Below are 20,890 nucleotides of genomic sequence, written 5' to 3'. Positions count from 1 at the left end.
TTGAGATAGCTTATCTAGCCGGAAGCGGCGAACTAAGCTGAAAGGACTCTGGCCTACAAGGCGGGGACATCCAGGTTGTAAAACCTCATAAATATGTACGGCGAGGACCAGCCGGCCGCCTCACAAATTTCCGAAATGGACACCCCGCTGGACCATGTCCAGGAAAAGGCGATGCCTCTGGTGGAATGGGCTCTGAATCCAATGGGGCGCTGCAAGTCCAAGGAGGAGTATGCTAGGGTGATAGCATCCACTATCCACCTGGAGATTCTTTGCTTCGTAACAGGGCAACCTTTAGCAAGGTTACCGAAGCTGACAAAAATCTCCTGAACGAGGCAGAACGCTTGATGTATACCCTCAAGGCACTGGCGGGGCAGAGCAGGGACAATTCCTGGTCATCCGTCTCGGGGGGGTGAGCGCGGAAAGCGCTATGACCTGGTTTCTGAACGGGGTGGAGAGCACCTTAGGTACATAACCCAGCCTTGGGTTCAGGACGACCTTGGAGTCGTTAGGCCCGATTTCCAGGCAAGCAGGGTTGACAGAAAGGGCCTGTAGGTAAGCCTGATAACTCCTCCACGTCCAAAGCCAACAGAGAAAGGCTGTCATCCATGTCGTCGTCACTCACACCAAACAAGATCATATCGCTCGCAGCTGCAACCGGTGAATCCTCTCATTGTGGTGACGGCAAAGCACACGGGCACTGAACCGACGTGAGCTCGCTCGTCTCCGGCCGCTCAAATCCTCTGCCCCGCTGTTTCTTCCTTGCAGGTCCCTGGGAGGAAGAGAAGAGGAGGGCGCGAGGGGCAAGAGGGCGGGATCAGTCACCGAGCCCGATAACTCCTCCGCGTCCAAAGCCAACAGAGAAAGGCTGTCATCCATGTCGTCGTCACTCACACCAAACAAGATCATGTTGCTCGCAGCCGCAACCGGTGAATCCTCTCTTTACGGTGACCGGGAATCCGTGAGCTATGAGCTGCGAGAGGTCCAATCCAGCTGCTGAGGCGTTTCAACGGCGAATCTCGGTGTCAGCGAAGAGTCAGCGAGGAAGAACCTTCGTCGCTGAAGAGAAGAAATCTGAGTTGCGGTGGCGAAGCGGCCGCTTATTTAGCCAGAAGCCCCCCCCATTTTGGCGGGCTGCATAGCCATAGGCTCGCTCATCGCCACCGCCGAGCCATTGGTTCGATTTTATAGCACTGCACGAACCAATGGACGTGAAGTTTCACTATGTGATTGAAAAGGCTTCAGTGAAGAGGAAAAAAGGAGTTTTTCCCATACAAGCGTCTTACGACGCAGTACGAGTGAAATATCGACAGGGAACACAAGTAAGCACAACATGTAGTTTTTGAATGAGGTTTTTTATTATGAAGGGAAAACAAAATCCAAATCCACATGGCCCTGTGTGAAAAATTGCTTGCCCCCTAAACCTAATAAGTGGTTGGGCCACCCTTAGCAGCAACAACTGCAATCAAGCGTTTGCGATAACTTGCAATGAGTCTGTTACAGCGCTGTGGAGGAATTTTGGCCCACTCATCTTGGCAGAATTGTTGTAATTCAGCCACATTGGAGGGTTTTCGAGCATGAACCGCCTTTTTAAGGTCATGCCACAGCATCTCAATAGGATTCAGTTCAGGACTTTGACTAGGCCACTCCAAAGTCTTCATTTTGTTTTTCTTCAGCCATTCAGAGGTGGATTTGCTGGTGTGTTTTGGATCATTGTCCTGCTGCAGAACCCAAGTTCGCTTCAGCTTGAGGTCACGAACAGATAGCCGGACATTGTCCTTCAGGATTTTTTGGTAGACAGCTGAATTCATGGTTCATTTATCACAGCAAGTCTTCCAGGTCCTGAAGCAGCAAAACAGCCCCAGACCATCACACTACCACCACCATATTTTACTGTTGGTATGATGTTCTTTTTCTGAAATGCGTTGTTACTTTTACTCCAGATGTAATGGGACACACACCTTCCAAAAAGGTCAACTTTAGTCTCGTCAGTCCACAGAGTATTTTCCCAAAAGTCTTGGGGATCATCAAGATGTTTTCTGGCAAAACTGAGATGAGCCTTTATGTTATTTTTTCTCAGCAGCGGTTTTCGTCTTGGAACTCTGCCATGCAGGCCATTTTTGCCCAGTCTCTTTCTTATGGTGGAGTCATGAACACTGACCTTAACTGAGTCAAGTGAGGCCTGCAGTTCTTTAGATGTTGTTGTGGGGTCTTTTGTGACCTCTTGGATGAGTCGTCGCTGCGCTCTTGGGGTAATTTTGGTCGGCCGGCCACTCCTGGGAAGGTTCACCACTGTTCCATGTTTTCTCCATTTGTGGATAATGGCTCTCACTGTGGTTCGCTGGAGTCCCAAAGCTTTAGAAATGGCTTTATAACCTTTTCCAGACTGATAGATCTCAATTACTTTCTTTCTCATTTGTTCCTGAATTTCTTTGGATCTCAAACATGATGTGTAGCTTTTGAGGATGTTTTGGTCTACTTCCCTTTGTCAGGCAGGTCCTATTTAAGTGATTTCTTGATTGTGAACAGGTGTGGCAGTAATCAGGCCTGCGTGTGGCTAGAGAAACTGAATTCAGGTGTGATAAACCATAGTCATGTTTTAACGGTGGGGGAGGGGGGGGTATCAAACACTTTTTTCACACAGGGCCATGTGGGTTTGGATTTAGTTTTCCCTTCATAAAAAAAAACCGTCATTTAAATGTTGTTTAATTGATTGCATGTTGTGTTTACTTGTGTTACCTTTGATTAATATTTAAATTTGTTTGATGAGCTGAAACATTAAAGTGTGACAAACATGCAATAAAATAAAAAATCAGGACAGGGGCAAACACTTTTTCACACCACTGTATATTAATTCAGAGTCTGAAGTGACCTTGGTAAAAGACCACGATGCCCTTCATATAACTTTTACAATGGTAAGCCTAAAATATGTTAACAAGGCAGGTAAGGATAGCTGACCAAATTAATCCTCAAATATTAGCAGATTTTGTCTTTTCAAAACAACACTTATACAGCTACATATGCTATGTATACATTATTTTATAAATAATGTAAATAAATAATTTTATTGTCTACTAATTACCAAAAATCACAGTTCTGTCTCTCTAACTCATTGCATTCCAATTGCCCACTATGAACTTCCTGGAACTATTTGAGGGCTACGAGAATCACGTGACAATCGAGCTTTTTGAACTTCCGTTGTCGCAACTCTGTTTCTCAACGGCCCTGGTGCTGACGCGACCGTCATAGTGGCAACAGCCAATCACATTTCTGGTGTTGCATCAACGGGATTGGCTAGCGTCTGCACTAGGGTGTTTGCATAAGGCGATCTGATTGGCTGACGCCTGCGTTGGTGCTTGAAAAGTTGAAAAGTTTTCAGGCTTGTTCGAGATTAACTATACTTGGCGAGAGTAGCTGCTTGCAGTCGGGGCGGAATTAAAAGCGGAGACGTCAAGTCGGACACTTTGTGCTCCCGGTAGTGACGCTCGCACAGTGTTTTTCTTATTACAGATAAAGTGAATTAAATGCAATATTTGTCACCTTTGTACTTTGTTATCCCATTTATTGACTGACAAGTCTCCTGTCCCCATGTTGAGATAAATCGGAAGTACAGAGGTGTTGTGTGTGAACATGATGTTACTGTAGTTCTAAACTAAATGTGAATGTGCATTAATTCATCCCACTCGCAAAAAAAAATTAAAAAATTTGTATTCCCCAAAATGAATTAAAACAGTGAAATGCAAACTCAGAATATGATGCAAACCTGCAATAATTAAATATTTTAAATAACACAAATGTATCTAATCCCATTTTATTAACCAATGTCTTTGCTGCTGACCTTTGATGATACAGTTCAACCATACTAATAAGCAAAAATGACTTTAGATAAACTAACAATTGTGCTTCCTTGTTTTTTTGGACCTTCTTCTTACTAATTTACTTTTCTTTCAGCCTGAGGTTTATTCATTACACTTTTTGGTGTGAAAGGGCTTTTTTATTTGCTATAAATATAAATTCTTATATTAAAAACAAACAATCAAGCCCTGCTCATATTTAAAAAGTAACGTGAAAGTAATGCAAGAGTAACGTAACGCATTACTTTCCACAAAAAGTAACTAAGTAACGTAATTAGTTACTTTTTTAGGGAGTAACGCAATTTTGTAATGCATTACTTTTAAAAGTAACTTTCCCCATCACTGGTCGTCATCAAGGCTTTCGCAGACGATTTTGAGCAACTGCAGCGCCTGACCTTGGCGGCTGGTCTTGTTTTGCTCTCGCAGTAGTTTGACGGCACATGTGATCGTAAGGCGGCTGCAGCGCCGATCAAAGTCGGACAAATGTACTAACCAGAATGCATTGCTATTGTCAGGCGGCAGCCGATCTTTGCGGCACTGGTTCAATTCGAACACACCTTTCAACTTCTTTTTTTTTTTTTTTTTTTTTTTTTTTGGCCTGTCAGTAACACAGATAACACATGACAGTACGTATGTGTAGTTATGCTATCATCATTCACAGCCTTTTTTTTTTTTTTTTTTTATATTATTTATTTTTTATTAATTAATTAAATTTTATATACCCTTTTATTTAACCATACTATGACCGACAAGACCAGGGGACAGAGGAAACAAGAGAGAGAAAAAAAAAAAAAAAAAAAAAAAAAAAAAAAAAAAATTATAATAATAATAATAATAATAAAAAAAAAATAATAATTATAATTATAATGATAATAATAAAAATAATAATAATAATAAAAAAAAAAAAAAAAAAAAAAAAATTGTGGATAAAGTCAACAGAGAAGGGGGAGAGAGAGAGAGGAAAAAACAAGACAAAAAAAAAAAAAAAAAAAAAAAAACAGACAATTTGCTTCGATACCTGCTGACAAAAAGAGAAAACAACAGAAGACACAACAGAAGACACAACATCAGAGAAACTGCAGCAACAACCAACATCTGTATGAATCACAATAAATTCTAAATGTTAAATGTTATTGAGCAACACGCATAACTAATATTACAAAGTAAGTTTTGAAGCAACAGCAGATCAGAACAATGTGTGTCTGTGAGCACCCGTTTTTACACCAATGTGAATGCTTGAGTGTACACCTGTGTGTGTGAGCGCGCTTGTGTTCAAAAGGTTCCTCCATGTAAATGTTTAATAGTGTGTGTGTGGGGAACAACAGCCCCATCCCGCAAGGCATGAAGCAGGCATGGAAGAGACCCAGGCCCCAAACATCCGGAGGCCCCCCAGGTCACGGGGCCCCCAGGGGAACCACCGCAGGGACAACTGCGGCCCCCACCCAGAAAAGGGCAGAGGAGAGCCCGAAGGTGGGACATCCGACAGCCACAGTGTAGACACCCCAGGGTGCCGTGGCGGCAAGCCCGCAGGCTCCGCCGGCAGCCGACCACACCAGGGCAGACCGAGCCCTGGGCCCGGAGATCCAAGGGCCCCCCACCCCCCAACCGGGGCCCAGCAAGGCCAGTAGGGCCAGGCCCCGCCAAGCGACCGCCGAGAGTGGGCCAGCGCTCACCCGAGCATCCTACCCCGGCGCGAGAAACCACCAATGCACCGGCGGCATCCTCCACCGGCAGGGCATGGTGGTGGGGTGGGGGTCGACTGAGATGATGAGTGAGGTGGAGTCTAAGGCCCGACCTGACACATAGACGTAGACGAACAAGCACACATATACACAAGCATACGTTCCCACCCTCAAGCACGCAACGAATATTCTCACCTTTCAACTTCTGCCGTGAGCAACACCAGTGAAGGGATGCGACTGACCCACAATTCAGTTCAGCAACGCTTGACGTCACTCCATTCAAAGTGAACGAGAGGTGCCCCGTGTGAATGGTGCATAATAAGCAAAGTGAACGTGTATTGTGGACCCGCCCAGAGGCGCATTTTCTACTAACGCGCTCTTTAAATAACAAAATAATATTGCGCCATTGACTTTAGACTTTAGACCAGGTTTGAGTTGGTCTGTGGGGCAGTCTATTTTCAGTTCCTCAAAATAGCAGTGTGCCAACAATGCGCCTGAACACACCTCTCTTTTAGACCAGCACGCCCCATGGGTGCAAAAATGGGCGCAAATGCATTTGCTATTTAAGAGAAAAAAATATTTCAAGGAACATTTTGATATCATAGAGCCTGTGGAATACATCCTCGATGCACAAGAAAAGCTCAGCTTTCAGTATGTGCCCCTTCTTCAGACATTACAGCAGATATTGACCGATAAAGTTTTTGCAGATGCGGTTTTAAAAATACAACCCAGCACATCCAGTCAATATGAATCATGTCAAAATTGGACACATTTCAAGAACAATGAATTTTTCTCTGAAAAACCAAGAATTTCTTTAATTGTTTATATCGATAATTTTGAAGTTTGCAACCCATTAGGGACATCACGGAAGAAACACAAAATTACAGCAGTGTACTGAGTTCTCGCAAATGCACCACCTGAAGTGCGCTCTACACTAACTGCGATACATTTAAGCATTCTCTGCAAAGCTGTAGATGCGAAACGATTTGGTTATGAAGCTATTTTAGAGCCACTTCTGAAAGATCTTTCTGTCTTGGAAAAAACATTAAAGGAACCATTTACTGTGTTGCTGCTGACAATCTTGCTGTGCACTCCCTTGGAGGACTTGTTGAAAGTTTCACTGGTCCTTACGTTTGAAGGTTCTGCCTCGGACCACAGTCTGAATACTGTCAAAAGCATGGACATGAATTTCAACAGAGAACAAAAGAGGCCCATGAATTGCATGTCAAGACTGTAAAAGAAAATCCCACATTACTACATTGTTATGGTGTCAAGAGAGCTTGTCCACTGACAGAAAAGCTGAGTCACTTTCATTTTCTTACTGGATATCCTCCTGACATACTCCATGATCTTTTTGAAGGCATAGTTCCTTCAGAATTAGCACTTTGCCTTTCTGTTTTCATTAACAATAAGTACTTGACATTGTCAGAACTCAATGATTTGATAAAGAAGTTTCCCTTCAAGTTTGCAGATGCTGTTGACCGTCCCCCCATCCCAGAAAATTTTGCAAGTCGTGGTAGCATAGGAGGAAACGCTCACGAGAACTGGGCACTCATTAGGTCATTGCCCCTGCTTATTGGATGAAGGATTCCCTGTGATGATCCTGCGTGGCAAATACTTATGACATTGAAAGACATTGTAGAGCTCACATTGGCTCCTTTCCACTCATGTGAAAGTCTAGCTTTTCTTGACCTGAAAATTTCAGAGCACCGTCAGAGGTTGCAAGAAGTTTTCCCTAAGCTGAAACTGACCAAAGCACAATTTTCTCGAGCACTATGCTCTGATAGAAGCCTTTGGTCCTCTAGTTGGAGTATGGACTATGCGCTTCGAGGCCAAACGTAGGTTCTTTAAACGAGTAGTCAGGTTCACGGGTAACTTCAAGAATGTTTTATTGTCACTTTCAACGAAGCATCAGATGATGATGGCCTACCATTGGCAGAAACATAAAAGTATGTCTGCACTAATTGTCAGCAAAGTGTCATCTGTGCCTCTGGAAGTATTAGATGATAGAATCCAAGAATCTGTGAAGGAACTGTTCCCTCAGCTAACCAGCATACAGTTGTCAAATGCTGTAACATACAATGGGACACGATATTCTGCTGGAATGATCATCCCATATGGTTCCACTGGAGGACTGCCTGATTTTTTAGAGATTAAACAGACCGTGATTTTGGAAACCAATCTCTACTTCATTGTGAAGAAACTCAGTGCCTGGTACCTAGAGCATTTTAGGTCTTTAGGTCTGTTAGAAAGCAGTGGGGAATTGATTCTTGTTCATCACCATAGCCTTCAAGATCATTATCCACTGGCATCCTATATTGTGGAGGGAAAGCGCATGGTTACACTGAAAAGACGCATTAGTTGCAGTTTACCATAATAGTAAGTAGCTTTATTGCTAAAACAACTGCATCGTAATTATGTGAAAACTCCCAAGCTTTTTAACATTTGCATTTTCAAAGTAGCACAGTCTGCCATATCAATCACCAAAATAGTTTTCTATGAGTGTAAATTAAATATTTGTTTGTTTGTTTTTTAGGTAACCAAACATGGAATCGGTGTCCCTCAGGGTAATCTTTGACCACAGGATAGAAAAGCTAACACTGCCATCTGGAATACCAGAGTCCTTGGAGGAGTTACACTCAGCTGTCAAGCAGGCTTTAAATATTACAGATGAAATCAGTCTTCAGTATATGGATTCGGATTTTGAGGACTTTTTCACTCTTCACTCCACAAATCAAATTCAACACAGATCCACAATAAAGGCTGTGACAGTCGCACCAATAGTTCTTACTTTGTTTCCACCCAATGAAAGTTTTACTGGCTGTGGTATCACAGAGCAAACCCTTGATACTACCTCCTCCACACGTACTACCATACAGGACTCCTCTGACACATCAGATTCCACTGCAAGCACGGCCATCCTGTCTCCGAATAACAGCCCAGAAAGGAAGCCATGGCCAAAAGAATTCAACATTCCACACTTCTCTGTTGAGACAAAAATGGTTCTTGAAAGAGCCAATGAAATTTACAGAAAAGATGGGACAGTGCTAACTACCCCAAATGTCAAGTCAGACATACTCGAAAAGCTGGCTCAGTCCATTTACACGTACACTGCATATCCATCCACCCTTCAGATTCTTTCCGTTGCTGAGGCACTTATAAATGCGCACCCATGTCTAAAGGATCGAGGGAGCTTTTCAGCCCTTTATGCATGGCAGACAAGCATTAAATATAAAATGGCTAACTATCGAACAAAACTCAGAGGCTTTGGCATTCCTGAGGTCACATGCAATGCTCTAAAACACAAACACCCAGATGACAGGAAGTCTGCGAAAAATGTTAAAAAGCCAAGAAGAGCCGAGGTCAACTACCTCCCGTCCTACCCAGTGGGTGAAGATGAGAAGACTTTGGAAAAAGAACGAGAAGAGCTGGTGTCAGAATTTAAGAAGAAAAACAATGAAAGGATGGTAAAGGAAAAAATGAACAACACATTTGCACATCGTCGACATGAAATCATTAATCAATGTCCAAGTGTTCAAAACATAAAGGAACGATGGCCAGCCCCGTTTCAACCTTCTCAAGTGAGTTACCAATCAAGTTTAGAGACCAAAAGGAACCAAATGTATCTGAAAACCCCCTCTCAAAACATCATATGAAATAAATTTTTCTCTCATTCTTTATTTCAGGTGATTGCAGAATTTCAACGAATAACCACTGTGCAGCTGGAACATAAATGTATGTCCTCATTGGATCTTCACACTCCCAAGTTGCTGACACTGTTTCGTGGCAAAGGAGGAGCACTTGGAGAAAGACTGAAAACTGAGATGGAACTACTGAAGGTACAGCTTATGATGACACATTCAAGCCAGTTGGTTACTTGTTGTTTTATGTAAGGGTGAGAGGAATTGTTTATTCCTTAATTTTTCTTTAAGATTAGCAGGTAGTACTTCCCCCTCTACAGTAAATTAAATATTAAACGGGATGATAATTAGGTACTCAAACACAAAAGCTGACAGATGCATTTGTGTGACAACAGGAGGTTGTTTTGTTTCCTTGAGTTTATTTCTTGGACTTTTACAGAAAATATTCAATAGGGCATTTTTTTATATATATATATACAAGTTAAATTTCAGTTATAGTAACAACTTCAGTAACAAATTATAGATACCACCTTGAGTTAATTTCATGGACTTTCAAATAAAATATCCAATAAGGCATGTTTATTTATATACAAGTTCAATTTCAATTATAACAACTTCAGTTTCAAATGTAAAAATAAAAAAAAACACAGTTCTGTTAATAGATGCTGTTGTGACTTTTTGTCAATAAAGCAGAAGTTTGTAATTCATCTTTAATATCCGTGTCTGTTATTCATACTTGAATTCATTAATTATTTTAATTAAGTTTTATTAAATTGAATAAAAAATAATAACACTAAAATACTTGTGTTAAATCAAAGCAATTCCTTTAAGTAGTATTAATTAATAGTGCTCCACTGGGAAAAAAAAAAATGTTTGTTTAAATTTTAATTAATTTTTTTGTGTGTGCTATTTGCATCTACTTAATTTGAATGGCTAATTCTTAAGAAACTAATTTGGTTAAATCTAACTCAATTCTCAATTGTTGTTGAATTTAATTAATAATATTGCTTGTAATCTGTTGCCACAATTTTATTGAGTAGATGTAGTGTATTATTTTTTACAGTGAGACAGAAAAGAGAGTAAAAAGATATCTGAAACTGGATGTTGTTGTTTTTTATTTCTTTTATTTAGTACTGCACTGAATAAGCTTTTTCACATCAGGCGTTTACATATAGTCCATATGCATTTACACAAATTAAGCAGTTTAAAAGTTTACATGTGCTTGATTTTCATTACATTTTTTATTATTTGCTTTATGATAAGTCCCATGTTTGTCCTGTTCTGCCCGCTGCTCTAAAGACAAATCTTAATATGTTGCCTTGAGCATCAGTGAATGTCATGACAACTCACAATTTTAAGAATCAGTTTGAAGAAATATGAATCAAGCATGTAATCTTTTGAACTCGATTTTTTGTGTAATTTCAGTTATTATTAAGTGTTGTGGTCTGTATCTAAAAATCTATTATATAAAAATAGCTTATTTTAAAATAGCTGTACTAAAAACTAAATATTTTTTTTTTAATAACCATTTTAAAATCATTAACATTTTGCAGATCCTGCAATGTTGACTTCAACTGGTCATACATTGAATGTTCCTTTGAAATCACTTTTGTTGCAATAAACAATCCTGAATAGTTTTCTTGCAAGGCACATTAGAGAAAGCATTAAAATATTCTTTAAATATATTTTATTTTAAAACTAATGCAATTGAATTACTAATCAAAGTGAATTTGACAAAAAAATTGCCAACCACTGCAAAATAATGCTGCCTCACCAAGTTTTCAAAATTCTAGACCTGGGCCTGCTATAATCCATTCAGAATTTGTATAGAACTTAAATTTTTTGGCCACATACATGCTGCAAAGTTTCGAGAATGACATCTGCATATTAATGCGGGATTCACACTCGAAAGAGCAATGAATAAAATGTTTTCCCATTTGTCTGTCATATAACAGCTATAAAAACATTGTCCAATGTATTGGCAGAAAGAATATTGTGTCATTATAGCATGTACATCAACATGCTTTTTTTTTTTTTTTTATTAAAATGAAGTTATGTATTTTTCCCCAAAACTATTTGGCCTAATTTGTCTTGAGCTGCCCAGCTCAATTTGTGCGTTCAAAGATTAAACTGTAAAAAGGGATGCTCTTAAGAGAGAAGACAGCCACTTGATTGATTTATTGTTTTTCAGTAACTTGTGTGTGTATGTGCAGAAAATTGCATTATGCATTGTTATTCAATGATGGAATATTCATAGTGTACTTTCCAGAAATAACAGAAATGTTCTACATTGAATTAGTTTTGGCATTTCACTGATCTTTAATTTATCATAATTGTTTTTGTTAAGAGTTTTTATATGCTGCTGTACTTTTTAAATGTACTCAAGGAATTTATTGTTGTAATGTACACAAGATTTATTGTTGTAAACTAAAGTATATTAAAGTCTTCTAGATTTGAAAGTGTGTATGTGTGCGTCAAGTGATTTGTGTGCTTTTAATACAGCTTATTAGAATGCTGAAAATAGCTTTATAACAAAGTAATGTGTACTAGTAATGTATTTCTAATGAGCTGAAATACTATTGAAAATGTTCTTGAAGCACATTAAACTGAAACATAAAATATAATCTAACTGTACTTCAAGAAGTATAAAAGTTGTTGCAAAATAACACATTTATTATGCACTTATACACTCACCTAAAGGATTATTAGGACCACCTGTTGAATTTCTCATTAATGCAATTATTTAATCAACCAATCACATGGCAGTTGCTTCAATGCATTTAGGGGTGTGGTCCTGGTCAAGACAATCTCCTGAACTCCAAACTGAATGTCAGAATGGGAAAGAAAGGTGATTTAAGCAATTTTGAGCGTGGCATGGTTGTTGGTGCCAGACGGGCCGGTCTGAGTATTTCACAATCTGCTCAGTTACTGGGATTTTCACGCACAACCATTTCTAGGGTTTACAAAGAATGGTGTGAAAAGGGAAAAACATCCAGTATGCGGCAGTCCTGTGGGCGAAAATGCCTTGTTGATGCTAGAGGTCAGAGGAGAATGGGCCGACTGATTCAAGCTGATAGAAGAGCAACTTTGACTGAAATAACCACTCGTTACAACCGAGGTATGCAGCAAAGCATTTGTGAAGCCACAACACGCACAACCTTGAGGCGGATGGGCTACAACAGCAGAAGACCCCACCGGGTACCACTCATCTCCACTACAAATAGGAAAAAGAGGCTACAATTTGCACGAGCTCACCAAAATTGGACGGTTGAAGACTGGAAAAATGTTGCCTGGTCTGATGAGTCTCGATTTCTGTTGAGACATTCAGATGGTAGAGTCAGAATTTGGCGTAAACAGAATGAGAACATGGATCCATCATGCCTTGTTACCACTGTGCAGGCTGCTGGTGGTGGTGTAATGGTGTGGGGGATGTTTTCTTGGCACACTTTAGGACCCTTAGTGCCAATTGGGCATCTTTAAATGCCACGGCCTACCTGAGCATTGTTTCTGACCATGCCCATCCCTTTATGACCACCATGTACCCATCCTCTGATGGCTACTTCCAGCAGGATAATGCACCATGTCACAAAGCTCGAATCATTTCAAATTGGTTTCTTGAACATGACAATGAGTTCACTGTACTAAAATGGCCCCCACAGTCACCAGATCTCAACCCAATAGAGCATCTTTGGGATGTGGTGGAACGGGAGCTTCGTGCCCTGGATGTGCATCCCACAAATATCCATCAACTGCAAGATGCTATCCTATCAATATGGGCCAACATTTCTAAAGAATGCTTTCAGCACCTTGTTGAATCAATGCCATGTAGAATTAAGGCAGTTCTGAAGGCGAAAGGGGGTCAAACACAGTATTAGTATGGTGTTCCTAATAATACTTTAGGTGAGTGTATATAGTATAGTATACTAAAAATATAATAAGTGCATCGATATTAGTACAACTTAAGTGTATTTATTTTTTACCTGGGGTATAAGACCTGGCAGTTATTTGCATTAATAATAATATTTGCTTCTTAAAATACTTATGTTTGTTGTGCACATTTATGCACAATACAACTTCACTGCAACTATGCAAAACTAAACCATTATAATCAAAACAAATTGCTAAAATATAATATTCATGACTATTTAGGTTCATCAAAAGCATTTGAATAAAAAAACAATTAGAGCCCAATGTGATGAAATGAAGAGAAATAACTTTACCTGAAGTTAAACTGCAGATCAAACTCTGAGAGATTCTCTGTTCAGCAGACACTTTGAAAATTAGAAAAAAAAGGTGACCATCAGACAATGAAATGCTTTGTTAATAACAATCAGCAGAGTTGCAAAAAAACAAACAGGTTGAGAAGAAAAGATGCAGATTAACTGCAAAACAATTCAAGAATGAAGGCAAAGAATTAAGTGTCAAACCACCAGGAAGCCTTTAGTCTCCAGGCAACACTATAACACCTGGGGCCTCATTTATAAAATGTTGCGCAGAATCCATCCTAAATTTGATCTTACGATCATCTCTCGAATATGTGTACATGTGATTCATAGAATGAATGTACGAAGAGAAAACACGCGTACGCCTCTCTTTCAGATGTGAAATCTATGAATCGCATATGATCTTGAACTTGCATGCAACTGAATGGTTTCAGCTCTCTGTCTTGTAAACGACTCCAAATTAATTCCATTAACATATAAAATATCACCAATCATCATAATTTAGAACTGCGAGCTGCAAGAACAGCTTATATTTTCAAAAACCTGCAGTACTCCGACAAGAAAAAGTGTGTACGTCTGCCCAGACCCTGACCTGGCGCTAAGCACTTTTCCACGTCAAAGACCGTCTTTATAAATATGAGCGCTGGCGTGGATTTAAGCATACACGCACACTTTATAAATGAGGCCCTTGATTCCACCAACCATTGTAAGACAGCACTCTTTTTCTCTCTTTTAAGCTGCTGCGTCATGACCGCAATTTTCAAATAGGCAGCAATACTTATCAAATCGCCTTTTCGACATTTACCAAGCTGCTCAACATACAGCGCATTAACGAAAGTCTCCAAATCAAAATAGCCATACTGAATATGCTCGCAATAAACACTAACCAGAGAGACACGAGTAACCAGTTACGTCCCAAAAGCATCACAAACAAATGACTAATTCCAAAGTCATTCTACCATCCACCCCCAGCAATAATCAACATGACGGGTCATAAAACATAGATCCCGGACGAGCCCCCATTAAATGTTACAATCTTTAAGAGAGAAAGAGAGTCTAGGGATAGAACGCAACACCTAGATGCATTGGTTACTGCTGGGAACAGTGGGTGAGCAGAATGAACCAAGGAGATGTTTGAAATAGCGCTAATTCATTTATTAATTAGACCACACGCCAAAGCCACTAAGCAGAGTGTGTGAGCTATTTACAATGCACATGAGAAAATGTTTTAATAATAATAATATTAATAATAAAACAAAATAAAAACAAAACAGCAAAATACAGAAGAAGGGATATCACAGGCATTGTACATAGAATATATTATTTTCAGGATTTTATTGTTTGATATATTAAATAGCTTGACATAATATATAAATGCTATACTTGTCAATAAAGAATTTGAATAATGTTCACAACGCATGTACTCCAGACGTGTTCATGTCTGGGAAATGCAGGTTCAAATCTGGCCCATGTCATATCCTGTTTATTTCTCTATTCCCCGGCACTTTTTATACTGTTGTTTCAAAAAAATGTATTTACTTTTTGTTTGTTTGTTTGCTTGTATTTACTTCCACGATTTATGGGCCCAAGCTCCATATACAGTAGTTGGTATACGTCATATATTTGAACCCTTAGGTAGTTGGGTGCTGTGTTAACTTTATTTTCCACATGTGCAACAGAGGATGGCAGTTTGGCTGACCTCTCTGTCCTCTGTAGCAGCGTTTTATACCAGCGAGGCCCTGGCTGTCATAGAAACAGTGTGAGCGAGCGCTGTGATTGGTGCGGAGCGCGGGATCATCCGTTGTTGCTCGCTGAGAGAAGTGCTGAGTGGACCCTCCTGTTGAAGCCCCCCTCCCCGTCCCCACTCCGCCCCATGGAGCCGCTGCACTTCCCTTTGTCCCACAGATTTGTTTTTTCCATCCTGGTTGAACTTTCCAGCGTGACACTAATAAGTCCTTAGCATCATATATGCGGCTTAGCAGGGCGCAGGGGGCATAGCCTAACAAATGTGTGGAGTCAATTGGTAAGAAACATTTTCTGTTTTTCATCAGGAATTTTTTTGCTAAATTAAGATGCTGATCACCTGGACAAACTTAAGTGATGTTTTATGTTTAGGCATACACTGCTTACTTATAAATGAGTGAGTTTTATAGTTGAGAAAGCTGTTCTGGTTGGTTTTATTGTTATTATTTTGAGTTTGACTGATTGTGTTTCATTGAAGATTATAATGTGTTCGTGTTTATAGTTCTTCAGTTGTTTGAAATACAGTTTTTTGCCCCAGAATCTCAAACTAGAAGGCAGTTGTAGCTCTGTCAAAAATCTCATTTTATTAATTTATTTTTGGTCTAGTATAGACTGACATTTAGTTTTGCTACAACGTTTGGTTACACTTTATTTTGATAGTCCGCTTTGGACAGTCTATTAACTAAAAGTAACTTTGCAATTACATGTCTACTAATTCTCCGAGTAGACTGTTAGGGTAGGTTTAGGGTTAGTAGCACAAGCTGGCAAAGTTTCTCATAGTCAGTATGTTTTTAAGATATTAAACAGACAGTCTACTAAATATATAATGACTGCTAGCTGACATGTAGTTGCAAAGTTACTTACTGTTAGTAGAACATAAAGTATTACCAAACATTTTTTTGCTAGTTTTAATTTTGGTAGTACATTTCTTTAAAGAAAGCAAATTTTTGGACTAAATCTCAGGTTAGAAGTCAAGATATTGTAAACATAATATTCAGATATGACATCTCAACAGTCAATGTTTGTATGGATAAAATCTTAAAAGACTAGAACGTTTTTTGCTAGTACATTTCTTAAAAGAAGCCAATCTTTGGACTAAATCTCAAGATGAAAGTCAAGATATTGTGATCACAATATTTGGATATGACATCTCAAAATGACTTTGAAAAGACTTCCGTCTATGAAGTTCCTGTCAAAAACACTGAAGAAATCTAAGAAAAGATAAATGGATCAGTACACAATGAATCAACAAAGCTTCCCAGCTGTGGAGTAAGATCCATTTTGGACACCTTGATGAAGCAGCTAATTTGGTGTATGAGAACACCAACGAAAAACACAACAGCCAGATTTCCTGTAGGAGAAATACTGTGCTAACATCAGAGACAGAATTGGATGAAGTAGATGAAAATGAGGAAAACAAGGCCGCAAAACAAACAATGTTGCTCTCGCCACATTTAACATCGTTCCCCTCTGGGGGAACAACAATGGCTTCCGCAGCACGTCTAAACGTTGCTAGATCTCTCTCTGGCCCGTTGGGTCATGCTCGACCAGCAAAAGCTGAAACAATTGAAGTTTTATATTTTCCATTGAGCTCAGCAGTCAGACGTGCGAGACGTGAGTATAAAAGCTGGGTTCTACTGTCACCCTTCATCTGAAGTCCTGTTATGGGAGCGTTTGGTGTGTGAAGGAAGCTAGGCTTGTTGAAAAGGTGCGTCGGTGAGGAGTGTTGCTGCTTGAGGTACTGTGCTGCTGTTCTGGGGGAACGCCACACTTCCACGACGCTTTCTCCTCGCTGAGACACAGAAGGAGCGCTTTAGTCTGTTATGGAGGGAAATCATGCAGAGAATGAGAAGGATGGGAAGTTTCCGGCTCTTTTGTTTAATTGATTTCGCTGTAAAATCAGCGTAATTTTACTGGCAGCTGATGCCAAAATACTTAAATCACGTACTTACGTAAATCAATTGTAGGAAGGTATAGGGAATTGTAAACAATGTGTGTTTGATTTTTGGATTTCTGGATTGAATGTTAGCCTGGTTATATGTTACCAGTTCTTTTATGATGTCTGTGGGCTGTTTCTGAATGTTTTATTATGCCGTTTTTCCAAAGAGGTCTTAAATACCAGGAGCGATCTCTCCTGGATGCTGCCATCTTTGCTTTGCATGGGCATGTAATTCCAGAAACATTGGTAAATGTCACGTGACTGATTCTCTCTATAATGCAGCTCATTGCAGCAGTCAAGTGGGAAAATAATAGCTTGATGCTTTTAAGAGTCACTGGTGAAACATCATGATTCTTTTGTGTAACTGTACAAATGATTCAATTATGTCTGATACATGCCAACTTTTGAATGGCTGTCAATGGAAAAATCGACTTTTGGCCACGTGATTGTGTATTTTTTGACCCTTGCTATTTTTGAGCATATCTTGCTTTTTAAAGTAGAACTTTAAACTGCTTAACTCTTTATCTATTTAATCTAAATAGATTTCTAAATAGTTACTAAAACTAAACCTGAAATAAAAACTGATAAATATTATAGACATAATAAAATTAATAATAATAATAGTAGTAAATGACAAAACGCAACAAAATGACAAAGTCTTTAAGTAAATTAAAAATGAGAACAATATGAACATTCAAAATATTATTAAATCTATGATTCGAAAATGTTACGCATTCATATTATCTAGTAAAGTTAATTAACATTAACGATGAACAGTTGTAAAGTAATTTAGTCATTTTATATTAATTTCAGCATTTACATTAATCATACATTAAAATCAAAAGGATCTGTTAGTATAAGTATTATTCAATGGCATTGAGCTAAGTTGAACTAATAATGAACAGTTGTATTTTTATTATCTAACATTAACAAAGATTAATAGATACTGTAACAAATGTATTTGCTCTTTGGTAATGTTAGTTAATGCATCTACTCATTTAAAAAATGGGACCTTATTATAAAGTGTTGCTTGTAAAAAAAAATATGAATGGCAAAAGGTGTGATGGAGAAAAATTGAGTGTGTGCAGTCAATTATGTTGAGTCAATATTGTTTAACTGTGTCCCGACACAAACGCCCCAGACGTTGACTGTGCTGATTGGATGAGTCCATCAATAATCTGACTTCATCTGTTTCTATAGCTGAACTGCACTATGTGCAGTCGAAAGCAAATGAACCACGACAAGGTTATTAAACAGAAGCAAACAGTCACTCACTCACACAGGACACAGTAAAGCTCCAGCTGCTAGACAGCTTGACGCATCTCAGGACTCGTCTTAGACTAAACATGACATGGGGAACACTATGATTTACAGCTGTTAGTGTGACAGAAGAGACCAATGAACCATAGACTTGGATTTCCCATGTTTTCTTTGGATAGATTTCTATTAAATATACAGGTCATATTTCATTAAGTACGTACGTGAGTACATGAGTATGTAAGTATGTATGTATATATGTAAACACGTAAGTACGTAAATAGGTACGTATGTATTTTTATTACATAAGTACGTAAGTCTGTAAATATGTAAGTACTTAAATGCATAAGTATGTAATAATATAAGTCTTGTTCGCCCCGTTACAGTATATATGTAAATATGTAAGTACGTGAAAGTATGCAAGTATGTATGTAAATGCATATATATGTAAATACGAAAGTACGTAAATATGTGAGTACATATGTAAATATATAAGTACGTAAATATGTTTACAAAAGTAAATAACTTAGTAAATAAATAAATTTGCTTATGGAAAATGAAGCTTTTCAAATCAGCAGATACAACTGTTCTAACTGCACAACTGTACTTGTGTAAATACAAATATTTCCTTCACATTACAGTAATGAGAATTAATTGTAATGAAACGTTTATAAACAAATCCTAATGGGTTATTTAGAACATACAGTTGTATTGAATATAGTGTATATACTTTTGTATTTCATTTATATAAATAAAATATGTCGTTTTTTATGGGGTTAAATGCCTGATGGTCTAGACATTCTCAATACATTTTTATAATTCAGATTCACTAAGATAATCTTCACTGTAAAAAAAAATTCGTAAAATTTACGGTAAAAAACTGGCAGCTGGGGTTGCCAGAATTCTACCGTAAAAAATACGGAAGCAACGTTTTAGGTTTTATGGCTTTAACTTAAATTTCCAGTTAAATACCGTAATTTCTTTAACTGATATAATCTTAATATATCAACCTATTAAAGTACTGATATCTGTTTTGTTCCTTTGAAATACACTGATATCCACCAAATGCAGGTGATGATGAGAAAGTCACATGATGAGCCAAAACACATCACAATCAACTTTTAAACAAAAGACTATATAGAAGGTGCACAGTGTCATTCACACAAGCACTAAACACCATCATGGTGAGACTCCTTAAACTGAAATATGCTATAAACATTAATTTAACAACATTAGATGTAACATACAACCCTAATAAACATAACTGATAAGAAAAAACTAAGAAGAAACATAGTCATTTCAAAGAAAAAACTTCAAATTCAAACAGATTTTGAAATGGAACGCAGGGAATTCTGGGAACGTCAGTTTACGGTTTTTCCTTGTAAATTTTACAGGAACTTTCCGTTAACCATGTAACAGGTTTTTACCGTAGCATTTTCACAGTTTTTTACCGTTAAGATCACGATCATTTTTTACAGTGTTGGTTAAATTGAAATCTAACATGACTATTTCTGCTCATATTAACTAAATGCCTAGGAACAAACCTACATTTTTGTAGTCTCACACTCAATTCCTCCCAAATATAGTCAGCTTTATTAAGCATGTTTTATAAAGACCTTGGCAATTCATTATTGTTTGCCTCCATTGAGTAAAAACAGAAATAGTAATTCAAGGAAAAAATTGCCACAATGTACTGTGTTAATATGAACAAATATTCCAGGTTGACTTTTCACTTATATTTCACTTGTATTTTGAAATATGCATTGAGTTGTGTTATGGTTAAAGGCAAAGTCCTGGCAGAAAAAAAACTGTACCTTTTCCTTGTTCCTACAATTTTTCTTTTTCTTACAGTGCATGTGTTTATGGAACAGCTTGAGTCAATAAATGACATTCATTTTGACAGATGTTGTTCAGCAAACTCAATAACCATTACGCTGAAGTTGTTTATGTAGATCTTTATACACTTTGATTCAAGCTTTACAATTAAAAACAAACACCAAAATTAAGTATAAAGAATCAGTCATTTTAAGTACAACTTGAAAGCAGCTGACAGATGAGACGGGGTCAGTGAATATTTCATCTTTACCCGAGGAGCACTGAGGTGCTGCAGACATGTTTGTGGACTCACGGGATGTGATGTTTTCCAGGTTTCCCAAGGGGACGCTACTGAGAAGCTGGCTCACCAAGTCCCGACCCAGACTGCTGCTGCTCATCGCTGGCTTGAAGAGACCTCAGGTCACACTCATGCGCAGGAAAAGGATGAAACGCACCAAAGTAGCAAAGGCCACGTAAGCGGTAAATATGGTTACTGTTGGCTGTCAGAGTGACCTCTCAAAGTTCAACCGTCTTCCTCTGAATGAACTTCAATCTCATTTAGACTTTATAGTGATTGCTGGATTTGTAAATGAAATGGAAGAGTAGTTCGATTGAGAAGATGAGGAATAAAAGAGGGCATCACAGGTCAGCACTGACTGAAGAACTGTTGATGACTCATCATACGTCTGTTGGACCTATTTTTAGCTGTGCACCAAATAAATGACCAAGTCCAAGTCAT

This window comes from Barbus barbus, assembly GCF_936440315.1.
Source record: "Barbus barbus genome assembly, chromosome: 49".
NCBI classification, from domain to species: domain Eukaryota; kingdom Metazoa; phylum Chordata; class Actinopteri; order Cypriniformes; family Cyprinidae; genus Barbus; species Barbus barbus.
This window is presented reverse-complemented; position numbering follows the sequence as displayed.